The sequence below is a fragment of the Microtus oregoni genome, unplaced genomic scaffold, assembly GCF_018167655.1.
Source record: "Microtus oregoni isolate MIOR12 unplaced genomic scaffold, Mior012 000035F_ref0000213, whole genome shotgun sequence".
NCBI classification, from domain to species: Eukaryota; Metazoa; Chordata; class Mammalia; order Rodentia; family Cricetidae; genus Microtus; species Microtus oregoni.
The window spans coordinates 20,344,689-20,364,423 of NW_024543094.1; the positions used below are offsets into that span (position 1 = coordinate 20,344,689).

The following is a 19,735-nucleotide window of genomic DNA, read 5'->3' on the forward strand; positions in this document are numbered from 1 at the left end:
CTGACCAGCTGGACACCCCCAGGATCCTAACTGGGTTGTCCCGTTTGAGTTCTGACATGGGTCCTGTACCTTCTGCAATCAGGACTGTGGTTCTCTGACCTTCGTGTGCCTGTGTGCCTATTTTCAGGAGCAACCCGTGCATATATATATATATATATATATATATATATATATATATATATATACCTGCACATATGTGAACACAGACACACACACACACAGAAAATACTCACACAAGGAAAAGTAATATTGGAGTTGGCTAAAGACAAGCTGCTTAGGGACACTAAGACCCGGGGTGCTGGAAATGCTCAAGTGCTACTCTTACACACATGCAAACAAACCCACATAGTTACTAATGATAGCACCCACATACATGTGCATCTTGCAGTACACATGCCTTTATAGATGTGCAAGGGTGCCTCAATAGGGTATAAACCTTAAAAATACAGAACACACAAAGAATGGTTATATGCTCCTAATGCCCCCTGCTTGCCTTAAAACAAGAAAGATGGGAGCAATTAATACCTCACCATTGACATACAAGTTCAATCTTGGCTTCAAGATCTTAGCAGAGGAGTACGTTGTTGTTGTTTTATTTATTCATTTTTGATTTTTCTTTTTTTCAGGATGAAGAGGGAGTCCCCCATCTTGCCTAAGGAAAGCACAAGTACCTACCTTTCCTTTTGTTTGGACGACTGTTTAGAAAGAGGGGTCCCCCCCAAAGGAAAACAGAAGTATCTACCTTTTTATAGACGACTGTTTAGAGTTGAAAGGGGAATCAGTCCAGGACCCCAGGCTTCAGAAAGACAGTCTTAACTAGTCAGGAGAAAGATAAGGTTGAATAAAAGGAGATAAAGCTGAGTCTATGGATCTAAAAAGACATTATTTGCAAAGGATGCAGATTTCAAAAGTCAAAAGGTGGTGGGTGACAGGAGGAAAAGAATTCAGTGAGAAAGCAGAGACCTCTACACTCAAAAACAGAGGGAATCTGCATGGAGAACTCCCAAAGGTGGGGTATGACGTGGACGAGCAACAGCAGCACACAATCTCTGGGGAAGAGTTACAGCTCAGCACACATTTTTATGGGGATAGAGATATTTAAAACAAGGACTCAAAGGACAGTGGGAGCTCCTCAAGGCGTGATCAAAGCAAGGCAAGGCGGAAAATGAATGGAGTCCCCATTGTTCCCATCTGCAACGAGCAGACATTGGCTCACAGAAGAACTCAGAACAGTTCAGTTTCTGATTTGTTTCTGTCTTCTCATCGAGTAAGGGGAGTGTGAAAATAACATAATAAGCATATATGTCCCCGAGGGTAAGTCCCAGATGGTTAAGTTAAAAATTTAAAAAGCCAGGCATCTTGGCGCGTGCCTATAATCCCAGCATTTGGGAAGCTAAGGCAGGAGAATTACTGTGAATTCCAGAACAGTATTGCTACAATGTGAAACCCTAACCTTATTATAAACAAAAAAGTAAGACACTATGTAATGAAATCAAAACTTATGCATCAAATTATTTCTTAAGTTTCTCTAAGCACAAAAGTAATGAGCCAAGTTATGATTTGAATACATTAAAAATAATTCTAAAAACCAATTTCATTCCACAAAAAGATAAGATAAATGTGCGGCCGGACAGATGGCTCAGTGGTTTAAGAGCACTTGTTGCTCTTGCAGAGGACCAGGGTTTGTGACCAAAGGTGGCTTACAACACCATCCATAGAGTCCAGTGTCAGGGGATATGATGCCCTCTTCTGATCCCCATGGGCAGGAGGCATGCATGTGGCACACATACATACATGTGAGCAAAAAACTCATACACATAAAACATAAAATACATCTAAAAGAGAAAAAAAATAAATAAAAGCAATTGAAGGTAATAATGAAGGGTTAACATTTTCAAGATAAAATTCTTTAATTAGCACATAATTACAGCTTAATTAAAAGACCACTAACAGTTTACATGAAATAAAACTAGAAGACCAATGACTAAAAGGTTTGTCTCCTTGGACTAATTCATTTCTTTTCGAGGAATTTATTGTAATAAGAGAAACGGAGTTAAAGGATCACATGCAATAATGTTTACCACGCTACGTGTTCACTCAAGTGCTTGTGGTACCTTTATCATGGTTCAGGCACATTATTACTACATAACGACAAACCCAAGTTTGTCACTCTACCTAAGAAAATCCCATGTTTCTATGGGTAGAGGAAAGGCCGCATAAACAGGCAGTCACGACGACAGCAAGGGTGGGAAGATGCTTTGAGGTGAGGAGAGGGGCCTGTGCTAGCGTCTGTCATTCCTGTGACAAAGTGCCAGACAAAAGCAACCTAAGGAGGGCTTCTCTGGGCTCACTGTGTGAGGGTGCCCTCCATCACAAGGAAAGCATAGTGGCAGGATGACTCGCGGGCGGCTGTGGCTGCGGGAGCTTGCTCGCTGCTCACAACTTGACAGGTCAGATGGCAGAGAGAAGAATTCCGACACTCAGCTGCCTCCCCCCTTTTTATGACCCCAGCCATGGGATGGTGGCCGTGTGGTCAGAGTTTGACTTCCCAGCCCTACCTCTCTGAAAAACACCCAAATTCAGTCGAGCAGACTATTACTGTTGCAGAGACCCTAACTCACACCCGGTGAGCTGACCGATCCCTGGTGAGTAAGTAGTATCCACAGAACTAGAACTCTGGCAGAGGCTGCAGGATGTTAAGAAGCGCAGAATGGGAGCGAACGTGACATACTCCAGAAACATCTGCCGTACAATGCTCGGGATGAGCAGAAAGAGCGACAGCCAGGAGCTGGAGAACGGAAGGATGGCGAACCTCCTGCAAAACTGCACGGAGCCGCAGAACACTGTTTCCAGATCAGTTTTATCCTAACTGATGTAGAAATTAGCACAGCCTGGAAGGGGGTGGGAAACGCTTGAGGTTCAGGATCTAATCACAAACACACTTGAAAATGGGAAAGCGATACCAAAACATAGGCCGTCTTTCTTCATCTGGCTGTTTTTCCTCGGCAATTTGTAAAGAAGCACAGAAGGCAGGCTCATCAAATCTGCAGATAGCAAAGAGGGCTCAATGCAGCTTTAGCGTGTAGAAGTTGGGAGCTACTTTTTTTCTGTTTGGGGGTCAAAAACAGTTCATCTGGAAAAGGGGAATTAGGAAGCATTTTCACACTCCAGTAGAGTCAAAACATTTCTCAACTCTCTGTCTAATTCCAGGTACAATATTTTATGCAAGAAAAAAAAAGATAGAAACAGAAAATAAACTGGAAAACAAGAAAGAGTAACAAGTTCAGAAAATTAACCATGCCAGGACTGGCAGAGAAAATATACTCACAGGCTATAGCATAGGATGACCAGCACGGGTCATCTTCATGTCTGCATTCCTGTGTTTACAGGGAGGCTCTGTCCATTGCGGGGAGACAGCAGATACGAAACAGAGCTGTCCTAAGGAGAGATTTTCCTACTTTGATATGCAGGAGAGAGGAGAAAAACTGATTCTTTGGTGGTGCAGTCAGTGGATAGAAGTTCCAGAAGACACATCCAGTTTCAATAAAAGGACATTTGCTACCCAGACATCACTGTTCAAAACGGAGTGGGTTATCCTGTGGTCACAGAGACAAGGAGGGACAGAAGGCAGGAGGATGTAGAACGGATTGCTGAGCTCGGGGAAGGTGCCACACGACAGCTCTAAGATCACCCTCCCTCCTCTTTGACAAGCTGTGATGGACAAGACATGAACACTTGTGCACACGTGTAAGCAAGGTTTTTCTAGAAAATATATTCATTTTAATAGGTGATATCTGAACCTGTTGTTTCCTCTAATAGTACACCCAGTTGGGTGAGACATAACATTTCATTTATTTACTGCACACAAAGAATTTTTTTTTAAGAACTTGATACACCAGACTAATAAGCAAGACCACATCCTTTTTTTTTTTAAATTTCCAGTTTCCTGTGTACACGTGTGTAACCAAATATCCTCTATTTAAAATGTAACGTTGACGGGTCTGAGCGAAGTGCTGGCCTAACATATGCGACCGCAGCACTGCGCACACGCTGGCCATGGTGGCGCATGCCCACAATCCGGGCCTGTGAGGAGTGGGGACAGACCAAACAGAAGATAGGGCTCGTCTAGACTACCTAAGACCTTATCTCACCAAATGAAAAATCATGCTGTGACTGGGAGTGTGGCTGGATAGTAGAACACCTGCTAACATGCAAAGGGCCCAGTTAGAGTGCCCAGAGCCAAAAAAAAGAAAAGAAAAAAGAAAAGCCATTGTTTTATTATGTGTTAAACATTTACATGTATTGCCGCTGTTTGGGTGGAGCAGTCGTGTGCTCAGTATCTAAAAACTAAGGACATCTTCTTGGTCATATGACTTTATCCAATATTTAAGTCAGTCTTCCATCGTGTTTGCATTTACGCTTATTTTCGGCTGTATCGCCATCCATGGAAGTCACAGTGCACTATTTGCAATGTGGGTCTCATAAAACAACAAGTTTTCACAGTTGTATTCCAAATACTTTATTGACATTAAAATGACAATATGTGTGTGCCTGCAATAAAAATTTAACTGCCATTATAGGCACTCAGTACATATTTTTGCATAAGAGGATTTATAGGTTGGAATCTGCATTTGTTGAGAGGTTTGCGGTTCTCTTTTCTGAGGAAACGTCCCTGAACTCAGGCTTGGGAACATGTATATTCTCTGTAGTCCCTATGCCCACATGATTTCACATTAACGTCTGCAATGAAAACACCTCTCACAAGCTTCTGTCTTGGACTAATTGATCCCAGCTCATGGTGCTCATTTGGGGGGATTGCGGAGCCTTTAGGAAGCAGGACCTAGCTAGAGGAAGCAAGCCACTGACGTGTATGCAGGAGGAGGGGAAGGTGAAGTGGCTATAGCTTTCCTACTTCTGTTTCCTGGTCCACACTTGGAGCACGATTAATAAAAACCCAGAGACAGACATTGGGATTCAACCTGAAGATTAGAGAAGCAAAACAGTCAGCTACTGGCTCTTACCTCTACCTCAATCCAAAATGGTGATCCTGCTTCCAGCGATCTCAGAATGAAACTGTGTGTGAGAGATGTCTCCTCCCATTTTATAGTCCTCTCTAGTGCTGGGATTAAATGCGTGCACCATTACCACATGGTTTCCATGGCAAACTAGTGTGGCTACTGGGATTAAAGGTGTGTGTCACCACTGCCTGGTCTTTAAGGCTGATCAGTGCAGCTGTCTCACTCTCTGAACTTCAGGCAAGATTTATTTATTAAAATACAAATGAACTCTCACTACACATACTAAGAAGAACAAGCCATCTGTGCCATGGATGTACCTCCATCTGCCATGACGTACTGTATCTCCTAGGTGACAGTCCCTTCAGTTGTCCATGCCAGGTATCCCATGACACCAATGAGGAAGAACCTAACACTGAACATCAACCAGAATCAGTACTGACTGCCATTTGTGGGCAAGGTTTTAAGAATGGTTTTCTTTATATAGTATATCCTTCATTGCCCACCTCAATGTGTGGGGCAGGTAATAGTACTCTGGACTCTCTGTACGCTCTGTAAATTTTACTTGGGGCCTTAGTGGCTCTTAAAGCACACAGGAAAAATACCAAAGATTTGCCATGAGTCACCAGGCCACCTGCTTTGGCAGAACCCACTCTGGAAGCATATGGCACTACAGCCATATATCTCAGGAGGCTTGATGCAGGGGCCCTGAGAACTTGGGTGCCAAATCCTACTGTACATGGCATGAAGCATGCTACCCTCATGGGTAGCCTCAGTAACACTTGACAGGATTACGTTTTCAGTGTTCCAGAACCCCAAAGTACCCCTCCTGTAGGGTGGTCCCAGGGCTCCAGCTCCAGAAGTTAGAAAGTCAGCCCCCAGACATCAGTAAAAAGTCCAAGGAGCGTTTGGGAAGGCACGGTGCTTACATCAAGAGAAGTTTTAACAGCTACTCTGACATCTGTATGGGGCAGTCCATCTGGACTGGGGCCTGCTGCCTGGGTGTTTACATAACTGAGTTCTTTGGAACAGATTCCACCAGAAAGCCATTGGCAGGGGCTTCTTGCTTTCACTGAGCTGTGTTGGCAGATTGCCCCCTCCATTCATCTTCAGGGAGGTTTCCACACTGGCCGCCTGCCCTGTGTAGCACCCTACACTAGACCTGTTTCTGGGCTTCTGATTGAGTCTCAACAGCTCGAAGGAGAAGAAAGTTGCAGAGATGCCCCACGGTCAGTGACCATCATTTAGCAGTGGGAGTGATGAGAGAGAGAGAGAGAGAGAGAGAGAGAGAGAGAGAGAGAGAGAGAAATGGAAAGGGGAGAGGAAAGGGATCCATTAGTTCTCACTTCAAGGTCCACTGGCTCCAAGTGGACCTGATATTACTGGAATTAATTCAGGGCCTTCAACAGCAATCGCCACACCAAACATGCTAAAACTATGCAGGGCACATAGCATCAGGGTGCAGCTACAGAAATAAAGATATTACATTGTATCTGTTATTCAAATCAAAAATTCTAATTGGACACTGAATGGTTTTTCAAAGCTCTCCGCAGGAGGTAATTATGATGTTGAGGACATGCAGAAAAACAGCCCGAGAGTTTGGACCCTTTCTGTGCAAGGAGACACAAGAGATAGAGTTTTCCCCCAGATCAGAGCTCTTTAAAACATGACAGGGTTTCTTTGCTGCCTTTTGACTTTAATTAGTTTACCATGTATATCACTCAGAGCCATTGGATAGATACCCAAACACACTGTGAAAAAGCCCTGGACGAGAGGCTGGAATTTGACAGTGATATCAGGAGGGCTGGAATTTTCAGCCAGGGCAAACATAGGTGGCAGGATAGTAACCAGTCTTACATATTTCCTTGTGCCTTTCATGGAGCTTAAAACACAAAAGATCCTCAGCTAAGATGACTGGTTAAAGGGACAGCAGGAAGGGGGAGAGGAGACAAGAGAAGGTAATGGATGGATGGATATAATATCAATGGCACAATAATACATATGTATCAAGATGCCAGAGGGAAACCCATTAGTTTGTATGCTAATAAAAAACAATGAATAAAAAGAGGAAAATTAAAGCTGATTAGAAGTATGAAGCTAAGGTTTTCTCTGTGTGTGTGTGTCTTATACATGCATCTGCCATGGTGCATTTGGGGATGTCGGAGAACTTCTGGTGTGAGTCAGTTTTCTCCCAGGGATCTAACTTAGCTTTGTCAGGCTTGGCAGCAAGCACCTTTACCCACTGAGCGATCTCAGTGGTCCCGGAGCTGCAGTTCTTGGTGGTGATAATAGTTTCATGGGCACATGCCAAAACATACCATAGTGAGTTCAAGTGCAACCTGCACTACACAGTGACACCTGGTCTGAAAAGAAAAACCGTATGTGCCTAACCTCCAACAGTATACTTTAAATTTACACAGTATATAAATCCATGATATGTCAACAAATCCAGAAGACTTGAGAGTTAGAGACAGCTCTTCTGCATATCAAAAAGAGACCTGCAGAAAGGTGGGTTTAATTTACACAATAGCACATTTCAACAGGGTGCCATGCCCTTTGGAAAATTAACTTGTTTTTCAAACAATATACTTTCCTCCCAAACATTGTCATATTCAGGAGAACTGAGCTGTTAGGCTAACTAGTGCGAACCCCCTTCTTTAGATAATACTTTGCTATGTAGCCCAGAATGGCTTATAACTCTTTAATGTAGCCCAGGCTGAACTCACGAGCCCCTGCCTCCCTCCATTTCCCAAATGCTGGGTGGTGATTTTGCGTGTGTGTGTGTGTGTGTGTGTGTGTGTGTGATCACTACCATGCTTTAACATTATCTAAACATGGATAAATCCCAGCTTAGCATGTCTCACTGGGTCGTCCCTTGACCCAGGCATCATAGAAACACATAAAACCACTCCCTCAGCATGTTAAGTGGCATTAGCTTTGCAGGTTCCAAGTGGAAACCTGGGTCTAGGGCCTCCCTAAACCATGCTTTTCCTCACAGGTAACAACTCCATCTTCCACATCTGTTTTCTGTTCTTTAGCTCCCAAGTCTTGGACTCACTTGTTTCTCCCAGTCAGGATGTCACCCAGGACCTGGGCATTACTGGCCAATCTATCAGTCACCTGGGTTTTTGTAATAGCCGTCCGGCTGCATGATCGCTCACTTCTGGTCTTCCACTGCAGTCTCAGCCTAGGAATATGCAAACCATCCCTGTGCAGCCTCCCACCCCTGTGGGACAAGGGGTTCCCTAGCTCTGCACTGTCTTCTACTGCAGGAGCTTTCCACGCCCGTGTGACTTCCACTGTCCTTCATTTGCTCTCCCCTGCCACACTCAGACCCCTGCAGCTCCCTGAGGTCACACTTCTGCTCCCATTAAACCCAGAGCTCTACCACCTCCCAGCCCCAATCCTTTTGTTAATTGCAATGTAAAGATTTGGAAGACAGATTACACATGTTGATCTGATGTTGACCTCAGACTTCCACAGAAACATGCATACATGTACAGTGTACAGTGATGTGGGATTCCCCTCTGTATGCTATGAATATGTTATATTACCACTGGTTAATAAAGAAGCTACTTTGACCTATGGCAGGGCAGAATATAGACAGGCTGGAAGAGATCTATAGAGAGAGTAGGTGGAGTCAGGGAGATGCCATGTAGCTGCCGAATGAGACAGATACTGGAATCTCACTACTAGGCCACAGACTTGTGGTGATTCACGATTAATAGAGATGGGTTAATTGAAGATGTAAGAACTAGCTAGAAATATGCATAAACTATTGGTGAAACAGTGTTGAAATTACTATAGTTTCTGTGTGATATTCGGCTCTGGGTGGCTGGGAAATGAACATGCAGTCTTCATTTACAATACAGCTCACCCCTGCCAAACTGTGCATATCCACATGTGTACACTACACATATAAGATAAAAAAGGATACTCTAGTCACATCTCAATATCTTTATCCATATCTCTGGCACTAGCTACCCACAGCATTCTATAGAACTTGTTCATTTATTATGTCTACTGTCTGTTTCTTCCTTCTCTTTGGTCACAAGCTCCCCCAGGGTAAATATGTTCTTCTCAACACCCTACTGAAGTGATACCAGGTCTATATTGGATGGCTGGCTGAATCCAAGTGTGCATGCCTTTGTGGGGCTCAGCGGCTTTCTGACATTTTTCTACGAGTACCAGGCTACTCCTTTCACTGAAAGAGTTACAGCTACCACAGCAACCCAATGCAGAGCCCTCTGACAGAGCGGCATGAGGAGAAGGGTGTGATGTGTGGTAGGGAGGGGAGCTGACTGTCAGGTCAGACACCACGCCTGGGGAGGAAAAAGTAAATGAAGATTTAAAACAAACAAGTAAAGAAATGGGAATTCCTATCGTGAGGTCTTATTTACCCTCGAGCACTTAGCAAATGCCAAGAATAGCAGTGGGTGCTGAAGAATCAACAAAAGACAGATACAATTCCTGCCTTAAAAACCCATGGCGAGGCACTGGCAAGATGGCTCAGAGGGTGAAGGCACTTGCCAGCCTGAATTGGGTCCTCAGAACCCACGTGGTGGAAGGAGAGGACAGACTCAGGCAAGCTGACCCTCACTGAAGTGCAGGCAGCGGCATATAGGTACCACCCTCTGCCAACAAAACAAATTAAGATGTAGAAAAGCAAAAGCCATAGGTGGATGTCACAGGCAACCTGGCCATTGAAACTTAGATTCTGCTGGAGCACCACGTTCCAGGGCAATGTTGTAGTAGAGAAAGGGAGGGGACCCAACTGCTTAGAGCAGGGCATCTTAAACACTTTCCACTCACGGCTCATTTTTTGCCCGCGAGGATTTTACATGGTCCTGGACATTCGCACGCACATGCGTGCACATACACAAACATACACAAAACATTTACTGATATTAAATTTAAAATTTATTTTTAAATAACTCTGTGGTATACGTATAATTTTACCATTTATCACAGATAACAGCATTTGCATACTAATGAGAGAGATGTGCTTGTTTATTTTCATATAGTAGTTAAATCCATATGGAAACAGTTAATCCTGACTATTTGATGCTGTAGGGACAAAGCATCCTTGACGTTTCTAGAGTTGGTAGATATTTTGAACTTACAACTGTCAATGCGGAGAATATCTCTTCATGTAAATATCAGAGGGCATGTTTAGGGTCATTTCAGAAGCTGTTGGACACTCCTTATCCCCACCCCCTATTCCTGTAACAGTCTTGCAGCTGAGATAAGGTGTCCTGCAGCCTTGGTTGGTAGTGTGCAAGTGGGACGGTACACGCGGTTCAGAGTGCTCCTGTGGGTATGGGGCCAAAGCTGTGGGAAACTGGACGATGGAACATGATGGGCACTGCCACAAACACCTCCTCACCAGGCATTCGGTTCCCATTTCATCTTTGGTTGTACAGCGTTCTGAAACCTCTTATCATTGTCGTCAGAATTTATGCAACACTATATTGACACATAAATTCAAGAAATTGTGGGGGAAACTGTGGGGGCTGAGGAGACAGCACAGTAGCTAAAGCCTGTGGCATACAAGCATGGAGACCTGAGTTCGAGCCACAGCACTCCAGTAAAAAGCTAAGCATAGTAGTATAGGCTTTCAATTCCAGGGCTGGGGAGAAGGGATGGAAAGAGGAGAGTCCCTGCGCTTTCTGGCTGGCAGGGATAAGCCAAAAGGTCTGGTGTAGATCCTATCTCAGAAAATAAGATGGATGGCTTGTGAGAGTGACACTCTGGTCTTCACACACACGTGTTTACATGTGCATGTGTGCATGTACCCATACACACATACACACACACATATACACCACACCTGTCCATACAAAAGAAGCTGTGACTTAGAGGACCAGGAAGAGGTACTATGGGAAGCTCCAGCCAAAGAGTGAGAGGTATGTTTCAGGCACAGGGTTAGGTACAAGGTCAGAAGCAAGGTTGTGTGTGTGTGTGTGTGTGTGTGTGTGTGTGTGTGTGTGTAAGACAATGGGAGGAAGGAAGTTTAAGAAATAAGAAGCTGCTAGACTGTGTGAAGGGCCTTTGTTCTGTGCTAAGGGGCTGGGTCAACAGGGACTGCAGATGGGAAGGGGGGTCAAGGAGCAAAGAGAAAGAGAGAGAGAGAGAGAGAGAGAGAGAGAGAGAGAGAGGACTGGAATGGGAAATGGTGACTAGACAGACGGTGACGGTTTTATAATGCCTCAGGAGAGAGGGGGTCCTGGGACAAGACTGGGGGAGCAGACACCTTGTTTGAAGAGATTGGGCTGACCAATAGTGGACCAGGGTGTTGGGAACAATAAATGTCAGAGGCTCAGTGGAGAGCAGCTGAGTCCAGACCCTGCAACCAGGAGGAAGTGGAGAGGCAGACCGGTGAGTCAGCCATCACAGGACAATGATTTGAAAGCCTCAGGAGGAAGAGGAAGAGGAGTAATCAGAAAACCACAGGTGGGGCTCCAGTAACAAAGAGAACAGCAGCTGAGATCTGTTGAACTCTGGCTCACCATCCAAGGGTGGTGGGGGAAGAGAACATGGGGGAAATTGACAAGCTGCAACACCCAGAAGCAGCCAGGAGAAAGCTTGGCACGACAGACAATGACCCCATGTATGAGGATCAGCCGAGAAGGCCTGGCTGGTGGCGTCTTCACCGCCCAGCTATCCCTGCAGATCACAGTGCCTTTGGCACACCCATCCTACTTTTCCTACAAATGAGCAGCTCACATGTAGCCATTTTCTCCCTATGATTAAATATAAAACCCAAAGCCATCACAGCCTAAAACCTACAACTCAGAATTTTCCAGCCGAGATTTTGCTCCTCCTCTTGGAGTGTGGTCACTTCTATTGGCAGGAAGAAAAGACTCCAGCTACATGAGAAACAAAGCACTGTGTTTGGGGTATTATTCTCTGAATATCTGGCCATCTTTCCAAGCTGGGAGTTGTAGAACTCGGCATTAAAATAGTTTGGGATCTCTATTGACTAAGCTACAGCCTTGGGAACAGGAAGAGAGACAAACCAAATTGTTGTCTACTACAAAAACCGTATTTTCCACAATAAAGAAAGGAAAGAACTACACATAAATACCAGCTTTTAATTTCTCCATGAAATAACAGACATGTTTCACCCTGTCAACGCTAAAAGATAGCCATAAGTTGTCCCTCAAATATAGCCTAGTCTCGGAAGCCAGCAGATAGAATGTTCTATAAATACTTCCAATTTGTGCAGTATTTAGCACATTCAGCCTGCTGTCTGTATGCATCTAGCTAACTGGTCACCAGAAAGCGGGGCACTGCTCACTCTGACTCATTTTACTTTACCTTTACCCAGAAGGCTAAGTGTGCAGATGACCTTGTTAAATATTAGGTAAATTGGCACACTGAATTCTTTCACTGCAGAGATACTATCCTAGGATCTTCAGTGTGATTGAGTGCTTTTGGCAATTCGGGGGTTGGGGCTCCAAAAAGCATCCAGGGTTCTCAGGCTGTAAGGTGGTTTTTTTCTATTAAGTCGATACATTAACTGTTTACTTATTAAATGTCGAACTATTTTGCTTATCTATTTGTTTCGAGTGTGGGTGCACATGTGCCAATCACAAATGTGGAGATCAGAGTTTGATCTTGTCCTTTACAACATCTGGGCTCAGTGGATCAAACTCAGTCCTTCAGTCTTGGCTGCAAGCGCCCTCACCCACTGATTCATCGTGCAGGTCTGTAATTGGAGTTTTCCCTTTTGATGCTACGTAATAGGCAACACTACTAGCTGATACAATCTTCAGCATTTTCAATTTTACGCTACATTTTTTCCAAGATAAAAGGTCTGTGAGCTTTCTGACCATTTTTGAGAACTGAAGAATTTTATAAAGGTGAGGAGCATCAACGTGCTAACCCAAAGTCCCAGTCATTCTTCTCTCCCTTTCTCCTTCATCGTAATGCTCCCTAATGCACTGAGACCCAGACACCGCCTCAGGCTCCCTCATTGTCTCCTGGTTATTCACCCTCATGCCCCACCACATCACTGGGTCCCACTAACTACCTCTCTTTATAAACCTTTCCCTGTTCCCAGTAACATTGATGGCTAGGGGCTTGTGTCTTCCTGTAGGGGTTCTTTCTGGAAGGTGGGGGCGACGTTACAAATATCTCAGCTAATGCTTGTTCTTACTGCACTACTTTCTGTGACATTTCAGCACCGTAAGAGAAAATGGATGACTTGTTTCTGTCTATATTTCTTCTTTGACCCCAATGTGTTCCAAGTTTCCCCAAAGTTAGTGTTTTTGAGCCTTCCAAGGTCAAGAAGGTAGATCATAGACAAAATATTTTATTTAAAAATTGAATGCTTTCTTTCTTTCTTTCTTTCTTTCTTTATCTATTTGTTTTAAGCATGCGGGGAAGGGCACACACTCTGCCACAGCACACACGTGAGGGTCAGCAGACCCGTGGGAGTTATTGTTCTCGTGTCAGTTGGAGTCCCAGGAATGGAACTCAGCTATCGGGATTGGTGGCAAGCACCTCTACCCGCTGACCCATCTCACCAGCCCCTACATTTCTTGCTCTAGAAGTCTTGCATTCCTTTTGCATCTTTGGTGCCTCAAGGACATTAGCTCACGTGATTCTCTGAATGACTTCGCTTACTGAAGCTCAGAGAGATTGAGTGAGTAACTCATCACGGGTCTCACTGCTAAAAGGTGGAAGAGTGGCTGGATAGCCGAACCCAGAGAAGAGGATGTCACAGCGCACGGCCTGTTTGTGACACCATGTGGTGTCATGTAGATACCTGTCACAAGGCAGGGATGCCTTGGTGCAGCGGACGAGACCCTAGGGAGGCCCCTGGACAGCTGTGAAATTCTTCTCACGGGTAAAAATGATCTCTATACTTGTTTCATGGCTAAAATGCCCCCTTGAGAGAATGTTTAATAATTCTCCATATCATGTGCAGAGCCTCTTCGCAGAGTGCACTGAGCCCTGGGTGCACCCAGCAGCGCCCCCGCCCCCCACCCTGAGCTCTCACTTCTGCCACCTTCTGCACATGTCTCCTCCCTCTTGCCAAGCCTTGCAGGCTACATCTGTGCCACTGGTCACTCTATAGTTCTTCTGTTACCAAACACTCAACAGACCCAATAAAAGGGGATTGAGAAGGGGAACACTGCCTCACATTGTGCTCAGCTTGGAGTCTGCTTCGTGTCCTCGCCACCTCCCCCCTTTCTGCTTTCTCTCTCTGAGCAACACAGAAATAAATATTGGATATTTACTGGGGGTCGTCAGAGGGAGCCAGGAAGTGGACAAGGCAGGCCCATATTCCCCAGCAATTTGTAGGTGTGTCACACAGATCCAGATGGCTCTGCACTATTTGGGTCCCCAGTTTGGGTTCGTCACTTTACAGGCATGTGGGGGGAGGGAGTGTAATTGTGCATTTTATGGTTATGAATGGCACAGCCCGGAGATGCTCCCACTCTTATTCCCATGTGCCACCAGACGACATCAATCCAACTCCCCATTACACACCATTTTTTCATGCATGTCTCATTCAGAAAGGACGAAGAGAGGCAAGGGCATCAAAGAACAGACAAATTCTGGAGGAAATGGTGGAGTAACAGGAGGTTACAGGGGGAAACTACCTGATTCAAAGGGGGAAATAGTGTTCGAAAAAGTGCACAAGACACAATATGCATGGGAGGCCTGCCTGTGTCTGAAGAGAACAGTGGGGGAGGAGTGGAGAGGATGGGGTGGATGAGGAACTGAGAAGAGAGGAGGGAGGGGAGACGTTGATTGAAACATAAAAACAAAACAACAAAACAAACAAAAACGTGCAGTGGCCCATGCCTGAAACCTTAGCGCTTAGGAAGCTGTGGCAGGCAGTGCATTACAAGTTTGAGGTCACTCCAGGCAAGTCAAGCCAATCTGGACTACAGAATGAGACCCTGTTCCCCAAACAAAAACATATTGTTTGAAGGCTTAGCATCTTGCCTCATATTAATGACTCCCTGGATCTGAGATGGGTGATATATTACGAATTGAGAAAGAAGGTCCATCCCACAGAGTAGACGAAGAGGAGATTACACCCAGGATGGCCTGACAAGCTATATTTTACTTCACCCACTGGATGGTTTATCTCAAATGGAGCCCTCTACAAATCATAGTTTCGTGCTCTGCTTATTTAACAAGGAACATCAGCAGCAGTGGGTCACATGGACCCAATGTTACATGAACAAAAAGTATGCAGGAGGGGTTATCCCTGTTTGGTAACAGACCTGAGTTTAATCCCCACATCCTATGTTTCAAAATCCAAATGCAAGAAGGCATGCACGTATAGTTCCCAGGGCTGGGAAGACAGAAACACTGAGTTCTGAGGCTCACTAATCAGCCCTAACTTAGTCTGCTTAGTAAGTTCCAGAGCACTGAAATATCTTGTATCAAAAAGAAAGTGAATGACAGCGAGGAGGACCTGCGGATGTCTTCTGGCCTACACAGACAGCGTATGCTAGAGCCATGCATCGGCAAATACATATTAAAGCATAGGAACCAAAACAAGCAGCATGCAGTTGTGTTCAGAGTGAAACCCAAAGCATAGAGTGTAAACCTGCCAGCGCTCTCAACCATGGCCAACAAATTTCCATTCCTGCTGCATCATGAACATCTACCTGGGGTACTATGTTCAGCAAAAATCCAGAAAATACTACCTAGGGGGGAAATGGCACTTCCTTACAGGTAGCTCCTGTGCCAGACATCTCTGAGGCACAATCAGAGCTCCCATGGGGAAGCTTCCTCACTCAATTCGAACTGTGACCACTAGCTCATCTTTTTTATTTGATTATTTGGTGCTGATAAGGCCACTGACTGAAACAGGTCCCCCACATTCCCCTATGACTTTTTATCAACTGTGGCTTGTATTTTTAAGCAGAAATTTCCATCTTCAAGTTAAACATTTCTTTGGAGAGTGGGATACAAGTTCCTATCAATGCCGTTAAGAATTAAAAAGACAGACATGGGCACCCAAAATCATGTCCTTTGATAAACAGCTAACGAACAGCTCGGCTTATTTTCTGTAAAAGAGGCCTTATTATCAGTAGTTCTAGAACAATCCTTCTGGGAGTGGAGCTGGCTTCCTTCAAGATCAGGGCACATCTGAATTAGTCCTTGTCAAAGACAGGCACACTGAGCCTGGGGACAGAGAAAGGGGTGGCAGTGGATGAATTAAGGAACTCAAAGGAGTTTGGACAATCTGATTTATGCTGATTAAGAAAACTTCTTGTTCAAGAGAGCAATGGAGCCACCTGTCCTTTCTGGGCAATAGTGACGCTGCAGCCTACAGCTCCCAGAGAAACCATATAGGCTCTTAAAGTAAACCAAGACAGAAATGGACAATATTCTCAATGTGCTTAATTCTAACTGTGGTTATAATGAACGGTAGAGAGAAAAACACTCAAATAAACCGGGCAGTGGTTCTGCATGCTTTTAATCCCAGCACTTGGGAGGCAGAGGCAGGTGGATCTCTGTGAGTTCGAGGCCAGCCTGGTCTCCAAGAGCTAGTTCCAGGACAGGCTCCAAAGCTACAGAGAAACTCTGTCTCGAAAAACAAATAAAACAAAACAAACAGAACAAAAACCACTCAATCTCTTCCTTCCTCAGCAAGCTGGGATTTTAATAGCCACTTTCTTCAGGTTCTCTAGGACTCTATGATGTCACCCAGAGTAGAGAAGTTTCTAGAGTGCTTTACAATTGATTCCTCCTCTTGCTTTCTTGCTGCAGGCCTCCCCTTACAGAGCTGTATCTTCTGAGAACAGTACACAGCATAGAATCAGCCATGGGCAAGGGAGAGAGATGGATGAATTGAATCCCAGGATGTCCCAGGCAATGTAGGCCCGAGTTATCTATGAGCCTGGCAAGTTAGGAAAGCTAGTTCCTCTTTTTCCTTTACTACAAGTAGAACAGAACTTCTGAGATATAGGGTGGACAGGTGCTGGGAGAGCATCATCTTCTGTCTTTCTATCATCTATCATCAGAAATCATCTCCAATTGAGATTCTGGGAGAGTTCCCAAGGAAACCCAAGGTGAGAGTTTCTAGCACATGTTTGAGTAATAATCTGATCATAACAAGAAGAAGAAGGGAAGAAACAAAGAAAGAAAGGAAAGAAGAATGAGAAAAGAAAAGGATTATCCAGACTAGCAGTGAAGGCCTACAATCCCAGCTATTCTGGCATTTGAGGCAGCAGGATCACTAGTTCAAGGCCTGTTTGCCTTAAACAGACTGAGTTCAAAGTAACTCGGGTAACTTGGTGAAACCTTACTTTGAAAGAAAAAGCAGAAATGGGCTGGATTTTAGGAGCTACTTTCCCCAGGATCCCTAGGACTCTGTGGTGTTGTCTAGCATGCAAGAGGCCCTGGATTTAATCCCTGATATTAAAAGGAGAGAAGGGATGGAGTAGGAGGGAAGGAAGGAGAGGAGGACGGAGGGAACAAAGAAAGAAGAGAGACAGACAAGCAGACAGATGGACAGAGAGACAGAGACACTTTAAAAGTTGGTGATGAACCCAGACTTTGACGTTTTGATGCTGTGTATAGCATGTTTTAAGAGAACTTCCTAAACTAGCTAACTGTTAGGAGGCCTATTTCTCAGTCCCACTTACAGAACTAGAATTTTCTCCTGAAGTTGTACTGTTCCTTTATTTGTAAAGGGCAAAGCAAAGCAAAACCAATCTAAGAGCAAAGGTGTAATGTCTGAAGTAGAAATTTCTGGTCTCCGTCACCCTGTGTGCATTAGCTTAACTGCAGAAAGGGACTGAAGCCACTTGGAAATGAGGAGAATATGGCTTTCAGGATCCCCGGGAAAAGATGTCCCTCAGCATAAACAATGTGGGCACAAGTTCGGTATTTAGGAAGCAAAGTTAGTCATGGTCTTTGGGGAGGTCTCACCTCCAGCCCACAGCTACTTAAAGACAAAAGCCACCCGGCCAAGGCCCTCAGATTTCTTGAAATTTCCTGTTCTTCTCTTTCCCATCACAAAACAATGACAACGCTTTCACCCACAAGCCAAGACTGACTCAAGAGACTTTCCCTGACATTTACCTACCTACTATTCTAGAAAGCCTTTCCCCAAGCTCCAGGACCCAGACAAAGCCTCCTCTCTTATCTTTTCTTTGGCCTTGGGCTCTAACTTTGCTGAAACAATTAAATCACTACTATACACAGCTGGCATATAAATCTCATGGATTAAGAAACCAGAAACTTACTGAACCTCAAGGGGACTCAGTTTCCCCAATGGCAAAATTATACTAATGGCACTAGCCACCTGCTGGGCTACCAGGGGACTTGTCAACAATGTCTAAAATTACAAAGAGGCCCAGGGCCATAAAAAGAAATCTTATTAATCAAATTAGTTCAAGACAAATACTAACAAGAATACAGTAACATCAGTGGCAGCTCGTAGTTGGTTAACACAAAAGGGGGGGGGGTGAATCTTGCAGATCCTCATGTCTACTAACACCATTCCCCTTTAGTACAAGAACTGAACTTAAAAATAAGTAAATAAAAGATCACCTACACACACACACACACACACACACACACACAACTTCTCACAACAGACTTCACTTCTTTGCCACTGCTCTAGAGGCAACTTTATAGTCCTCGGCTACAGACACCCATACACTGTTGAATTCAAACCATCTCCAAATATGACAGCCAATTAAAGTACATGGAAGCTCTGTGACTTCTAGGAATTAGATTCAGTCTAGTCTAATTACAAGAGGGTGATCATTCCTGTTGTGCTCCGAAGAAACTTCACAGGCATCAGAACGGATCACGCAGCCGGCAGAAGACTATGTACAAGTTGGCCCACATCCTGATCCTCGAGTTTGTAAGAGACAAGGAACACTTAAGAGAATTAAAACCAGATTTCTGCTGATCTGAGGCTCTGATTTTCAGGGACCCAGAGCTTATGAATGAGCTTGATGCCATTTAAAGACCAGAAACGAAACAATGAGATGTGTTCCCTTGCACACAAGTCTGGGCCCCTGTATGCTGTTGCATGCTTTATGCCGGTATGCATATCCTAGTTCACGAAGTCTAAAGGGCACAGGTTTGTAGCCAGCTCCAAAGGTACTTTCCTCAGAGTCAGTGGTGGCTGCCTTGCATGAACTCAGCAGTTTGTCCTGGGTTTTCTGACCGGTGCTTTCCCACACATCCATCAAAAAACGTTTGGGAAAAGATGAGTTAGCTTAACCGGTGCCGAGGTGGGGGTAGAGGCAGCCCAACCATCCTGCAGTTAAGTGCACCCATCAATCCAAAATTGAATAGGGACCATCCTATATTTAGAAATGTGCTTGTCTAGGTTTCCTGAGCATCTCTCTCATCAGATTCGGGGAGGAATCCAACTGAAATGAGCCAGGAGCAGCAGTGGCAGCCTCTGTTGGGATGTTCCATTCATAGGGGAGGCAGCGCCTGGTCCATTCATGGTGGGGTCAGGGAGTTCTTTCCCAGCATTGGATCTCAGCTCCCAGCAAGCTGCGCTTCCCAGAGAGCTGGCACGGCTGCATCGTTCAAAATGAGGATGTCTATTAAGGAGCCACGGTTACAGCTATTATTAGAACAGCCGTCCCTTGGAAATTCAGCAAAATTTGTCTGAATTGACTGAGCTGTTACTCTGCTAACAAGCAAGGGACCAGAGAAAGACAGCGCGTTGCTGGTTACACACAGGCAGCCCCCACACGTCTCAAAGAGCAGCG

At 44.8% G+C, this 19,735-nt stretch overlaps 1 protein-coding gene across 4 annotated transcripts in view; it reads right to left on the reverse strand.

The window, feature by feature from the left end:
- Positions 1–19,735, reverse strand: part of Frmd4a (FERM domain containing 4A) — a 582,923-nt gene that overhangs the window by 185,613 nt on the left and 377,575 nt on the right. The gene's annotated exons all lie outside the window — the stretch shown is intronic.